The 12,982-nt window shown below is 38.2% G+C and overlaps 1 protein-coding gene across 1 annotated transcript in view; it reads right to left on the reverse strand.

Annotated features, from left to right (window-relative positions):
* LOC131030819 (CDP-diacylglycerol--glycerol-3-phosphate 3-phosphatidyltransferase 1, chloroplastic) overlaps positions 1-12,982 on the reverse strand; it is a 114,967-nt gene that overhangs the window by 41,601 nt on the left and 60,384 nt on the right. The gene's annotated exons all lie outside the window — the stretch shown is intronic.

The following is a 12,982-nucleotide window of genomic DNA, read 5'->3' on the forward strand; positions in this document are numbered from 1 at the left end:
TGCTCCACTTCGACACGATCTTGGTCTCCACTTCTTCGGTCTTCTGATCTTCTTTCATGAGAGCTGAGCGACTGGTGGATGCTCCCGCCTTCGGGGTCGCCATACCTACACAACATTTCATAATGAGAAGCTAGATTTTGCAATAAATAACATAGATTAGAGCGATAAATTTTAGGAAACTTCATGATAAGTCTTTGAGTTATCATTTCCTAAAATAAAACGATTGAGCTAGGAATTCAAAATTCAAAATAATTCAAAATTTAAAATATGACGATGAATAAATAAAACAATAAAATCAAATCGCCATACCTCAATAGAGAGCTAACTCTAGAATGCAAAAAGGACAAAATCGCCTAGGCAAAAAGATCGAAAATATCCTTCAACGTGATCTTCTCAAGATAGTAATTTCGCCACCTTTTGTGTCCTTGACGTGATCTTCAAATTCCCCCCTTCAACGTGATCTTCAAGCCTTGGCAAATTCGCTCAATATAGATTCACACCACCTTGGAAGTAACTAGCGCCACCTTGGATTGATAGTTCGCACCACCTTTGATTAATAAACTCCAAATCGCACTTTCAAACACAATTTCGCACCTTCTTCCTCAAAATCGCATGTAAGATAGGTAAAATGACGATGTGAAAATGAAGATTTCACTCTCCCTTTATAGCGCTCACCTCTCCATTCACCCCCAAGGCCGACTTGGTAAAATAAGGCAATTAAAAACGATTTTTAATTAAATAACAAGGCCAACTCTCCAAACCAAGCGCTCCTTTTTAATTTTTTAATTAAATTAATAATCAATTATTAAATGCCATCGTTTTTAATTAATAAACTTCGATTTTTTTTTTTACGAGGCAAAAAATAATTAATTAATACCAAGCGCAATATTTAAATGCCATTTTTAATTAAAATATCGATTTTGCTAGCATTTAAATAAATTCAAAAAAATGTTTATTTGAGCGCCAAAATATTTTGAAAATGAAGCATACGTACCTCATCGCCCTGGTCCCTTGGAGAGGGACAGGAGCGATCCATCATGTTGGTCTTGATTTTTGCATTTTTGACATTCAACCTCTGCATTTCTACGTTCAAATCATCATTTTTGTCGAGTCCTTCAAGTTTGATTGATTTGCATGTGTGAAGGGATGCCCTTGAATGTAATATCGCCCTGGTCCCTTGGAGAGGGACAGGAGCGATCCTAATGTTTTCACTTGAAATTCTCCATTTTGACATCAACTTTTCCTTGTATGGTGAATAATAACCTTGCTTGTTCATTCCATGCTCATTTTGCTTGAATTTTACAAGGCATTTTGATGTTTAAAGGATCATCGCCCTTGTCCCTTGGAGAGGGACAGGAGCGATCCTTGTCTTTTCTCCATTTTAAGCTCAAATCGGTGATATTTAACGTCCATTTCCCTTTGCATCGCCTTCCAAATGATGTTTAAAACCATGTGCGACTTTATCTTAACGTGATCTTCAAAGGATATCATGTGTTTTGGCAAATATCGCCCTGGTCCCTTGGAGAGGGACAGGAGCGATCTTCATGTCCTGGCTCAAATTCGTAAATATTTAACCTTTGCTCTTCGTTTATTGCCTTCCAAATAACGTCCTTTACCTCGTCTATCTTTGCCTTGCCTTGATTTTGAAGGAGCATGAGTGTTTTTGTAATAATCGCTTTGGTCCCTGTCCAAAGGACAGGAGCGATATAGACTCCTTAGCTTGATTGATAACATTTTGACGTTCCAAACTTTGATATATCACCTTCAAAAGATGCCTTGAACCTTGTATGACCTTGTGAAGTCTTGTCTTAACGTGATTTTTGCATAAATCGGTCAATACCTTCAACATCGCTCTGGTCCCTTGGAGAGGGACAGGAGCGAAATTCAATATTTTGAGCTTGTTCTTGTTTTGATCAACTTGCAATTATCTTCAACGCGTGAAATAAAGTCCCTTGATTCCCCTTGGTCGCTTGAAACTTGCTTAACTTTTGAAATCTATGCCTTTATGGAAATATCGCTCTGGTCCCTTCCTGAGGGACAGGAGCGAACTGGGAGTCTTAGTGCAAATTCCTTCAACGTGGCGACCTTTGTAACCTTGTGCTTGATGGAGATGCCTTGAAATGCCTTTGCCACCTTGTTCCTCGTCTTAGAATGTCTTGAACTTGGAGGAACGGTTTTGAACTTGAATAAGAAGCAACAAACTCATTGTATCGCCCTGGTCCCTTGGAGAGGGACAAGAGCGATCCTGCTCTTGTAGGCCTTATTTCATTTCGTCATCTTCAAAACTTATATTCAACGGATTCGCAATGTTCCATTCCATTCATCCATGCCTTGGGATCGATTGTAACTCGGCAAGAAAATCAGCTACAACAAAAATCGCTCTGGTCCCTTCCTGAGGGACAGGAGCAAACTAGGCATTTTGGGACCCTTGTTGACGTTTCAAAATCTTCAATTTGTATTCAATGAGTTCATTTCACCTCTGTCCTTGCCATCAAACATAAACTTGACTTGATCTTCGCCTGAATCTCGTCTTATGAAGAATATCGCTCTGGTCCCTGGGAGAGGGACGGGAGCTACAATGTATTTCGCCCTAGTCCCTGACTGAGGGACAGGAGCGATTTTGGCCTTCTGGACCATTCTTCTTCGTGTTTGCTCTTCAAGTTATATTCATTTGATGAAACATCTTCCCTTGGACCTCTTCAAATTGTCAAGTCGTTAAAATCCTGCAAGGACAAAGCAATATTTGATTTGTAGCTCCGGTCCTTCACTGAGGGACAGGAGCGATTTTGCTCCTACAGGCCAAAATATCATGATTTTACACATTTTATCACTTCACACGGCGAAAACAAATCATTTCCAATGCCTGGGATCAAAATCAAAAAAACTCAAAATTTGGTCAAAATTGGTCAATTGGTCAAAATTCACATTTCATCTTCAACACTTAGACAAATTTAAGCTCTGCATTCAAAAATTCCAATTGAAAATGGACCATTCTGGCGAAATCACTGCATTCAAAATTGCATCCTACGAAAGGAAGCTCAAAAGCTCTCAAAACTGACTAGATTCTGGCTTGAAAAGACGTTAATTAAAACCCTAAGGGTTGACCCTAAATCCAGACAATTGACAAACTACCAAAACCCTAAAAAACAAAGCGAAAGGCGAGCAAAAACGAGCAAAAAGAGGGGGTCCCCATTTTCAATGGGGCGATGTGTGAAATGGTCACAACAATACCCCGGAGCACAAACTATATATAATCATTTCCCCCCCATCTATTTTTCCTTCTTTTTCCTGATTTTATATTCTCATAATTTTACTCGACACTCAACGCACTTACAGCTCAAGGATCTTCTGTTTTTTTCCGATACTCTACCCGCCTTCTTGGTGAGTCTGTGATTCTCCCTTAATATGCATCGAATGGCCATAATGTGAGAAGTTGTATCTCAACAGCCATGTCCTTTGCAAACAGACTTAATTAGTCTAATTGGACCTCTTCCATGTTTACTAACCATATCATTCATCAATTAATTAACTCTTGATCGAAATGTTTGCTTCTTCTTGGACAGCGATAGTCTTAACTACTGAATGTATGAAACATCCTAGGAATGCCTTTGGAGTTGGATGATGACATTTTCTTTTAGGCGGTTTGTTCTAGTGAATGGTTATTTCAGAGAGAATGTTAGTGTTGATATAACGAAAAAGATCTTTGCAATGTCCCGTAATTATATTGACTTATGTTCGCTAAGTATGTATTGACCATCCTTTCACGTAACTGCGTAGTGAATCATTTGGTCTTAGGTATAGTATTGCTGCGTCATTTATTTATTCTTTGAGATAGCAGAAGTATGTATACGTTGAAGACTTGTTGTTACATTCCAATCGCTGGGATCATCTTCCTTATTCTCTTTTTGACTGGTTCGCAATAGACATTAATCTACAGGATCGCCCATTTGGAGATAGTTGATATAATGATCATAAAGATCGTTTGATCTCTCTTCGAATCTGATTTACAAATTCGTCTCCATGGGAGACTTCTCGAATTTGAATGATCTCAGAGGGTAATGCTTATGGTAACTATCCTTAGTTCCGGAATGGGACATTACAAAATAGATGAAGATTGGATTGCATAAAGACCACATCCTTATCGTTCTCCGCATCCATAACTAAGTGGATGAATTATGTACTCCAATTTTACTTAGTTGAAGCACTGTAATATTATAAGATAAAACTATAAAGTTTAATAATAAATGTTAATAAATATATTAATTAAAAAATAATAATATTTAATCATTACAAATAATCTTTGGTTTCATAATTATCATATTAATTACTAATAATCACTTTATTTAAGATATATATACATATAACGATCAAGGAGGGGATATGACAGTCTTATTATAATATTAATATTATTTTTATATTAATGAATGATTAATATTACTATTAATATTATTAATTACATAATAAATGATAATTTATTATTATGATGAAGAATCACAAAATCTATTATTGATTACATCACCAAGATGTGGGGTTATGACAACCCTCTCACTTTAGAGGAAAATTGTGAAGTCTCATAAATGAGACGATTTCCCCATATTATTAAATGTTAATTAATAAATGTTTTAATTATCGTATTTATTTAATCACAATAATCTAATGTCCAAAGAGGGGTTATGACAGAAAAATGAGAGTGTATGCAACCATAGGCTCAAAGAACTGTTGAATAAGATGGAGAACCAGCGAGCCGACAGGTTGAAGAAGAGGTGGTTCATGGAGGGATTGATACCCTCACTACGCAAGAAGATGAAAGTAGTGCCTCCGTCCTCTTACGCCAATGCTTACAATCAGGCGATGGACATCGAGAGTAAAAACAAAACCTCGTCTCGAGAGAAGAGGAAGATCGACAATGATGAGAGCACCGAAGGTAGCAGTGACGAAGAATCCAAAACCGTACGAGCCCTTCAATGGGATATGTTGAGAATGATGAAAGAATTGAAGGCAGAGAAAGGAACCAGCAAAGAAGGTAATGAACCATGGTGTGCTGAGTGCAAAAATGAGGGGCACACGAAAGGTAATTGTCCTAGAAATATGTTTTGTGAGATTTGCCAAGTGTTGGGGTATTCAATCAAGGAGTGCCCATACAATTTGAAGATGAGAAGTACGCAAGTACTCTTCACGCAGGGAGAGTCCGGCCCATCGAAATCACAAAATGTATCACCAAGAGGTTATGGAAATAAACAAGGGTGAAACCAAATACAGTATGAATCCTAAAGAACTTCCTATCATATAGTGTCGAGAATGTAGTTGATCGGGACGCTTTGCGAGAGATTGCCAGAACAAGAAAGACAACATACAATTATTGTGCAAATGGTGTGGACCAAGTGACCATGAAGACACCAACTATACAAAGCAGAAAGGGGTAAATATTTTGGACATCAAAGAGCCAGATGAGGAGATACTCCAATCACAAGGTTACAAAGCAAAACCGTTGTGTACCCTGATCCCCGTACGTAGAAGGAAAGACTCCGAGAGGCAAAGGCGGATGTTGAACACGCAATGGCGGAGAAGCGAAGGGGCTCACATGATGTTGTCAGTACTCCACAGTCGAAGTCCAAGAAAACTATCATAAAACAAATGTTGCAAGCTACCGTACCAGTACAGGTATCTGACCTTCTACAGACTATGCCACAATTGAAACTGGCCCTCACAAATGTAGTTGGCAACAATATCATCGACCAAGAACGCCGCGAGCCGGCGACAAAACACCTGGCACATCTACCATGGACCAGCAAGCGACAAAGCCATTTGGCACATCCGCCACAGACCCCATGCTACTCACTGTGAGTATTGGCCGAGAGCCAGCCATAGTAGAAATGGAGATCATGGGACAAAAGCTAACCAATACCATCGTGGACGGTGGCTCTGGAGTAAATGTATTGCCAAAAGAAACATGGAGGGGTTTGGGCAAACCAACTCTCTGGCCACCAACATTCCAGCTTGTAGATGCCGACCAACATGGTATCAAACCCTTGCAAACACTTATGGCACAAAAGGATGTTATCAGCACCCAACATTTCTTCCTCGACTTCATTGTCATTCCACTGGAGAAAAAAGCCTATGATGCCCTCCTCGGAAGAGGTTGGCTGATCATGGCAAAGGCAAATTATAACTGGAAGAACACACTCTCCATCGAGAGTGAAGGGCATAAATATGTGATTGACTTGAAGAACCAAGCAGTGAGTGAAGAACTGGCATCCTCTGACTCAGAGTTTGAGGGCGGAGAGTTTGGTATGGACGAAGGGAGGAAAGGCATGCAACCTAACCACGAAGGGATGCTAGAACTGGAAGATTGCTCTGAAGATGAGATGAGTTCCCTGAATGGACTATTCCACTGGAAAATGGAAGATTATGAGGTATTTTCACCAACATGTAATTTCCTTGAAGCTACAACTCTCCCTGAAGAGCAGCTAATCAAAGCATGCAACATTATGGATGATACATCTGACAGTATGGAGATAGAAAATGGAAGGAACAAAATGTTGCAGAAGGGAGGCCCTCATAATTTGATCCAAAGTCATTTTTCTATATTGAAAGCACAAGTGCAAAGAAGAAGTATATTTACAGAGGCTGGAGAGATCAACCGTGCGGAGCAAAGATGTATAGGTAGTAGTCGTACGACAAGTTCTGAAGAGTTACCATATGGGAAATCTGAAGTCGTACAGGTGTGGGATCACCGTACCCACAGTACCGTGCAAGACAAAGTTGGAACTGAACAACAGCTAGGAGGGATCCGTACGAAGTTCTGCGCCATTCAGGTCGTACGAGACACAAAGACATCCACATAAATAGCACCCCTGTACGTCGTATGGGGAAAAGTATCCAGTGATGATCTATATGGTCTAGGTCGTATGTTGTACGGTTCTACAAACAAGGACACCGTACGGAAAAGTTTGTACGAGGAAATCAAATCAACAAATCCGTACCAGAGAAAGGAAGTTGTATTGAAAAGGCAACCGTACAAGGAAATAAAGAGGGCGTACAAGGCAGAGAGGACCGTGTGAAAGAGGAATCCGTACAACCAATATGAAGGAATTCGTGAATCGAGCAGAAGAGTTGCACCGTATGGAAGCATTGTTGGGTCGTTCGGAGGAAGAGTTGTACCGTACAGAAGAGTTGTTGGGCCATACGAAGGAAGAGTTGCACCACACGAAAGGGTTGCTAGGTCGTACAGAAAAAGAGTTGCACCATACGAAGGAAGTGTTGCATCGTATGGGAGAGTTCTTGAGTTGTACGACAAAACACAAAACACATACGAGAGAATACGACTTGATCAGAATTTTGACTTCATTGGCCTTGTTCCTGACGTCTTTAAAAAGCAGAAAATTGATGCATGCCGTGGAGTTATATGTGGTTTTGAAGGTTGTAATTTGGTGTTGGCGGCAGGGGCTGTCATAACCCCTCTTTGGACATTGGATTATTGTGATTAGCTAAATACGATAATTAAAACATTTATTAATTAACATTGAATAAGATTGGAAAATCGTCTCATTTATGAGACTTCACGATTTTCCTCTAAAGTGAGAGGGTTGTCATAAACCCACATCCTGGTGATGTAATTAATAATAGATTTTGTGATTCTTCATCATAATAATAAATTATCATTTATTATATAATTAATAATTGATGTTAATAATATTAATAGTAATATTAATCATTCATTGATATAAAAATAATATTAATATTATTATTAATTTGTTATTTACGATTATCTATTACTTACATAAAGCATAATTTATTAATAATCTTAAATTAACATCATATTATTATAAATTAATTATATTATTTATTAACAATCAGCCTACAGTATAGACTCGGATATTTCCGAATATAGAATACATACACATCTTGATGAAGGTATATTTTACAGCTTAAGAGGAGACCATTTTGAATATCGAGTAATGCTAAGGAATCATATTGGCATAGAATAGAGCTACGTTAGAGTGAATGATATCCATCATCTTGAGAACTATTAAGTCAACTATCGTATGAGGGGGAGCGTTTGTGAACATAGACGATTCCAATTACCCTTAAGCATCCTTGAGATTAACGTTGTGATACGAAGAGATTAGAAAGAATGATCATTAGTTGGTGTCAAAGTGATAGATAGCGCTTGACAACGGTTACCATAACTATTAACTCAATAAGGAATTAATAATTATTATCATCATAAGTCAAGATTATAGATCTTAACGATATTTCACAAGGTGCGATTAATAGCTGTATAAAGAAAGTTAAGTATTAAAGGGCATGGGACGCACCTCTTACCAAGGGACTTATCATCCCAAATACATCATATAAGATGACGATCATAATAATTCCGGAGGGAGGAGGGATATACTATGCAGACCTACGTGGAGGAAATTGACGATGGGTTAGATCGTTTGAACATAAGGATCAATTAGATCAGATCAGAACTGCTCTTAAGTTCGAAGTAGTAACATCCCCGTTCTTGGTGATACAATGGGAAAGGGAGACTATAGTTATATATATTGTACATACCTAAATAAACGTAATCCATTATTGGACAGAAGTACTAGTTCGCATAAAAAGTAACATATATGACAGAACGATAATCTTTGCAATCTCTATTAGTAGGTGTGACATTTGCTATGGCGTAAGGAGAATATTCATCAATCATAAAGCCAATAGTTCCAAAACTGTATTGGCCAACGATACATATCAGCAATAACGTCTCGGGAAATTCAATCTATCTTTTATTCCTTGTCCATTTTGGGTTCGATCTTCTAAGAGTAGTTGCCTCTAGCATTTCAGTGGCATAAGGAACACAGTCATAATTTAGAGACTACACCATCTTAAGCTGCAAGCATATGAGTCTACATTAGGAGCCACAATGTAGCACCATAGAGCGATACTAGAGTCTATAAATTGCATATTATTATCAGTGGCCAGATATAGCAGCAAGGTCAAGGGGGATCGTTGCAAAACCACGCAGACATATCAAAAAGAGCACATATAACTCTACCTCTTATCACAGATTGGAATTTCATCAGTTGGCATAGTTCACCAGATCATATCAAGCACAATACTATCTTGTCATTCAATCGATATCCCTTATCAATATAGGTGAAAGTGAAACTTATTAGATATATTGTTCACTCAGCAGGTATTAATTGTATAAATTAGAGATCGCGAGAGGCATAATAGGTGTCATTTAAAATATGTAAGTCTTTATATTATCAATTTTATAAGTTCAAAGGAAGATCAAAATATTAAAATTCATATTAAGTATAAGGAATTCAAGTAATTGACCCGTAATACTAAGTTACCTAAGAAGGGGACATTACAGGGGCGCTGCCCCCAAACCTCCTTTTGATTTGGCAAGTACACTACATGTTGGGGTTGTCTAGTACAAGTCTTGGCCTGCACTGTAGTCATTAGTCTTTCCAGATATTACTTGATGTTTACTTGTCAACTAGAAGACAACTTTTTCTTTTGGAGGGGGGGGTGGGATGATGTAGTTGGCATAAAACGCATATTGTTATGTTTGATAATTTTGGTTACTTGACAATGTATTAATTAATTGTCTTAAGTGGGTTGTCACTCTCGGGTAGTTATGTGTCGGTTGGTTGGTTGACGGTTGTGTACCTCTCGGCAACCGTCGAGTCCTTTAAATATGTCGTGTACCGCCAAGGAAGTGGTACGATATAGTCGCATCTATTGTAATCCTTGGCCGACCATCTCTGGTCTCTTCTTTGTAATAATTGCATGTGTGAATAAAGATATATTTTACTACCGTGTCTGGTATGCATTGTCATGTACATTATTATTTCCTGTATTTAATTTACCAGTTGTAGCGGTAAACACTTCCACTGAGCCTTGTTGCGTGAGGAGAGTCAGTTCCTTGAAATACCACTCCAGATGTCTTTGATCAAATCTCATGATAAGTCTTTGGGTGAATTCATTGTATGTGGTGATGCTTCGATGATCTTGAGTGACAAGGCCGTGGTGCCACCAATTGTGTGCTATCCCAATCAAATGAAGTGTAGCAAATTTGATAGCGTTCTCCTCCATCATGGGGCTGAGTGATAAGTATGTATCCAATTTTTTAACCCAAGATTGGGCTGAGAATTTTCCTATCCCATCAAAGTGTGGCAATGTCATCTTACTCAGCCTTGCTTTGAGATCTTTGTCTACACGCTTCTTCCTCCTATTTGGGTTGGCTTGGGTTTTAACCTCACAATACTCTTTGAAGGGCATGCGCTCTTGTATTACGGGGCCAAACCTTGCATAGATTGCAGCTATCTCCTCCACACTTTCAATTACTGGTTCCTCCCCCTCTGGCATGGGTTCTTCTTTGGGCAAGAATGTTGGCATGGTAGGTTTGAGAATGGAGCCTTGAGATGACTGTTCATTTTCAGATTGATTGGAGTGTGTGTCTCTTCCCAAATTGGGATTAACCCTTGTATTATTGTTACTCATGCCTTGAATGGCTCAGAGGATTAGCTGGTTTGTCCTTTCAAACTTGTCATTGGTCTGCTCCATGAAAACCTTCATTTCCTTTTCCAACTGCTCTGCCATGGCTGATTGGCCCCTTTTTCGTTGATATGTTTGCATTCACCAAATTCCCACAGGATGGCAGGGCTCTAATACCACTGTGGTGTTCCCTATGAGAACCTCCTTTCTTGACTGATTGATATCAGATGAATATACGAAGATAGTTACAGCATAAGCTAGATGTGGAGATTGTTATAACTTAATCATATAAAGTCTGCAATTTAATACTGCTTAATCTCAGTAAATATATTCATTTATATGTATGATGAACAGTTTTTGTATTGATATTCTTAAGTCGGGGTCTGACTGGAAATATGGTACCCAGTCTGACTGAACTATGTTTGCAATAATTTCTGGCCTCTCTTGTGGTGCGGCCACTCCTATAAGTTTGCCCATTCTCTTATGGGGGTATAAGGCTCCTTCTATCAATCTCCCAATATTGACAATGACCTTCTGAATTTCTTATTCTCCAATGTCCAGATCGATAGCATCTCCCTGTTTCCCCCCCTTTTTCTTTTTGAGACAATCTTATTCTCCTAAGTATCTTTCGAATAGAGGTGTCCTTCTATTGTCATCCTTCATCCCGCCTTTTTGGTTAGGAATAATTAATTTGTATTTAGTTTGTGCCCTTTCACTTCACGTGTTCCTTAAAAGATGGCGTCTTTCCTTTATTAATCATATTTGTCCATTTATTAATGTTAATCCTACCTCCCTTGGCTAAATGCCTTAATCCGTGTTGCTATGTCCTGATTCGTCAAGTTTCTACAGTTGGCAAGGTGCTGGGCATGTAATGTTTACGGTGCATAACACAAAGAGCAAAAGTCACTGCTGCTGTGCATAATAAAAAGGGTCACTGCCTGTAACTTAATAGCATCTTTGATATGATCTAATCCCTAATGATCATGCTACAGCAATCTGAATATTATCGGCATAATGCATATACATGCTATTTCTGTCACAACTTCATCTCTTCCTAGAGACTTCACAAAGTTGCTTATGCACTCCTAGGTGGGGACATCTCACATTTGCAATGGGGCGATGTGTGAAAACGTCACGACAGGTTCCAGACCTTGAGATCAGTCCCATTGTGTCATTGGAATACTGGACTAGTTCCAGCAGGGTGCAATTTCAAGTGACAATAGAGACCAGTCGAGGAATAAATTAGTTTCATGGGCTGCAGGGACTGGAAATGGGAACATGGAATGTGTCCAATTTGGGATACAAGTATTCTTAGGATTGTCTTAGCCAGGGCTTTGTGTTGAGCATGTTTTATGTGCTACATTCTAAATAGCATTATTCATCCAAGAGTGCTTCAAAGCTACGAGGGCAAAAACTAATAAGATCTCCATAGGGTGCAAGTAGCCATTTCCAAGGTTTTCTCAAATAAGTAGTACTTGACATTGGATCTGAAATATAATATTTTAAGTTGATAACAAAAACAAGCTTTGGCTATTTTAATGTTAAATTTCATATTCTAGATGGATAACAATGTTTTTTATAAAATACCGTTTCTAAGTAAATCTAATACCTATAAATATTGCATTGTGGTTAGTTATATAGTTTATTTTTAACTTCGATAATAACAAATAAGTTCGCTGCAAATTTCAATTTAACTCTGATAATTTAAATCTCTTTGATTTTATATTCCAGGAAAAGTAGCATTACAGTACTAATGATGATCACCACGTTTGTAACTGGCCTGCCTTCTGTTTCTGGAGCTTTTGGAGTAATAATTTGTTTCTCTGCTGATCTTTTAAATAATCTCCTTTTGGATACACAGCTAGAACAAGTACTTACTAAACTGTATGTTGTCAAGCTCAGCAACCAACAAACCTTCTCATGTAATCAGTCAGCATCTAGGACAATGCCACTTAACACTCCCTAGAGTAGATATGGACTATGTCAACGTGTATTGTATCACAACTGTGTATGTAGAGCACAGGATGCTTGTTCAATGAAAGTACAGTATGCATAATATTAAAAATTCTTACTAAATTCTTGAAGTTATGAAATAGCTCTAAATTAAAAGATTTTCTTGTGAGATCCTTCTCTATAACTAATAATTCCAACTTTGGACAGACTTACTATTGTTTCAATTACTAGATCATGCGATGAATATTCTTGGTGACAGCCTGAGCCCATGTTGAACAAAATCTTAAAAATGATAGTAATCAAGATTGTCCTTTAGTTGAACATAGGAAGATATACATGACACCACATCCCTAAGCCACGCATTTTCCCCATGAGAAAGATTTCCACTGCCGGTAAATGATTTACTCCTCTGTAAATCCATTCACATAATTCAAATATACATTGGTTCAAAATGAAAGCTTGCCATAGAAATTAACTTCCTGAATCACTTTTGAACTTTATTTTCTCCAGTCCCTTGTCAACTTCTTTTCTTTTT

Source organism: Cryptomeria japonica, chromosome 4, assembly GCF_030272615.1.
Source record: "Cryptomeria japonica chromosome 4, Sugi_1.0, whole genome shotgun sequence".
Lineage (NCBI taxonomy): Eukaryota > Viridiplantae > Streptophyta > Pinopsida > Cupressales > Cupressaceae > Cryptomeria > Cryptomeria japonica.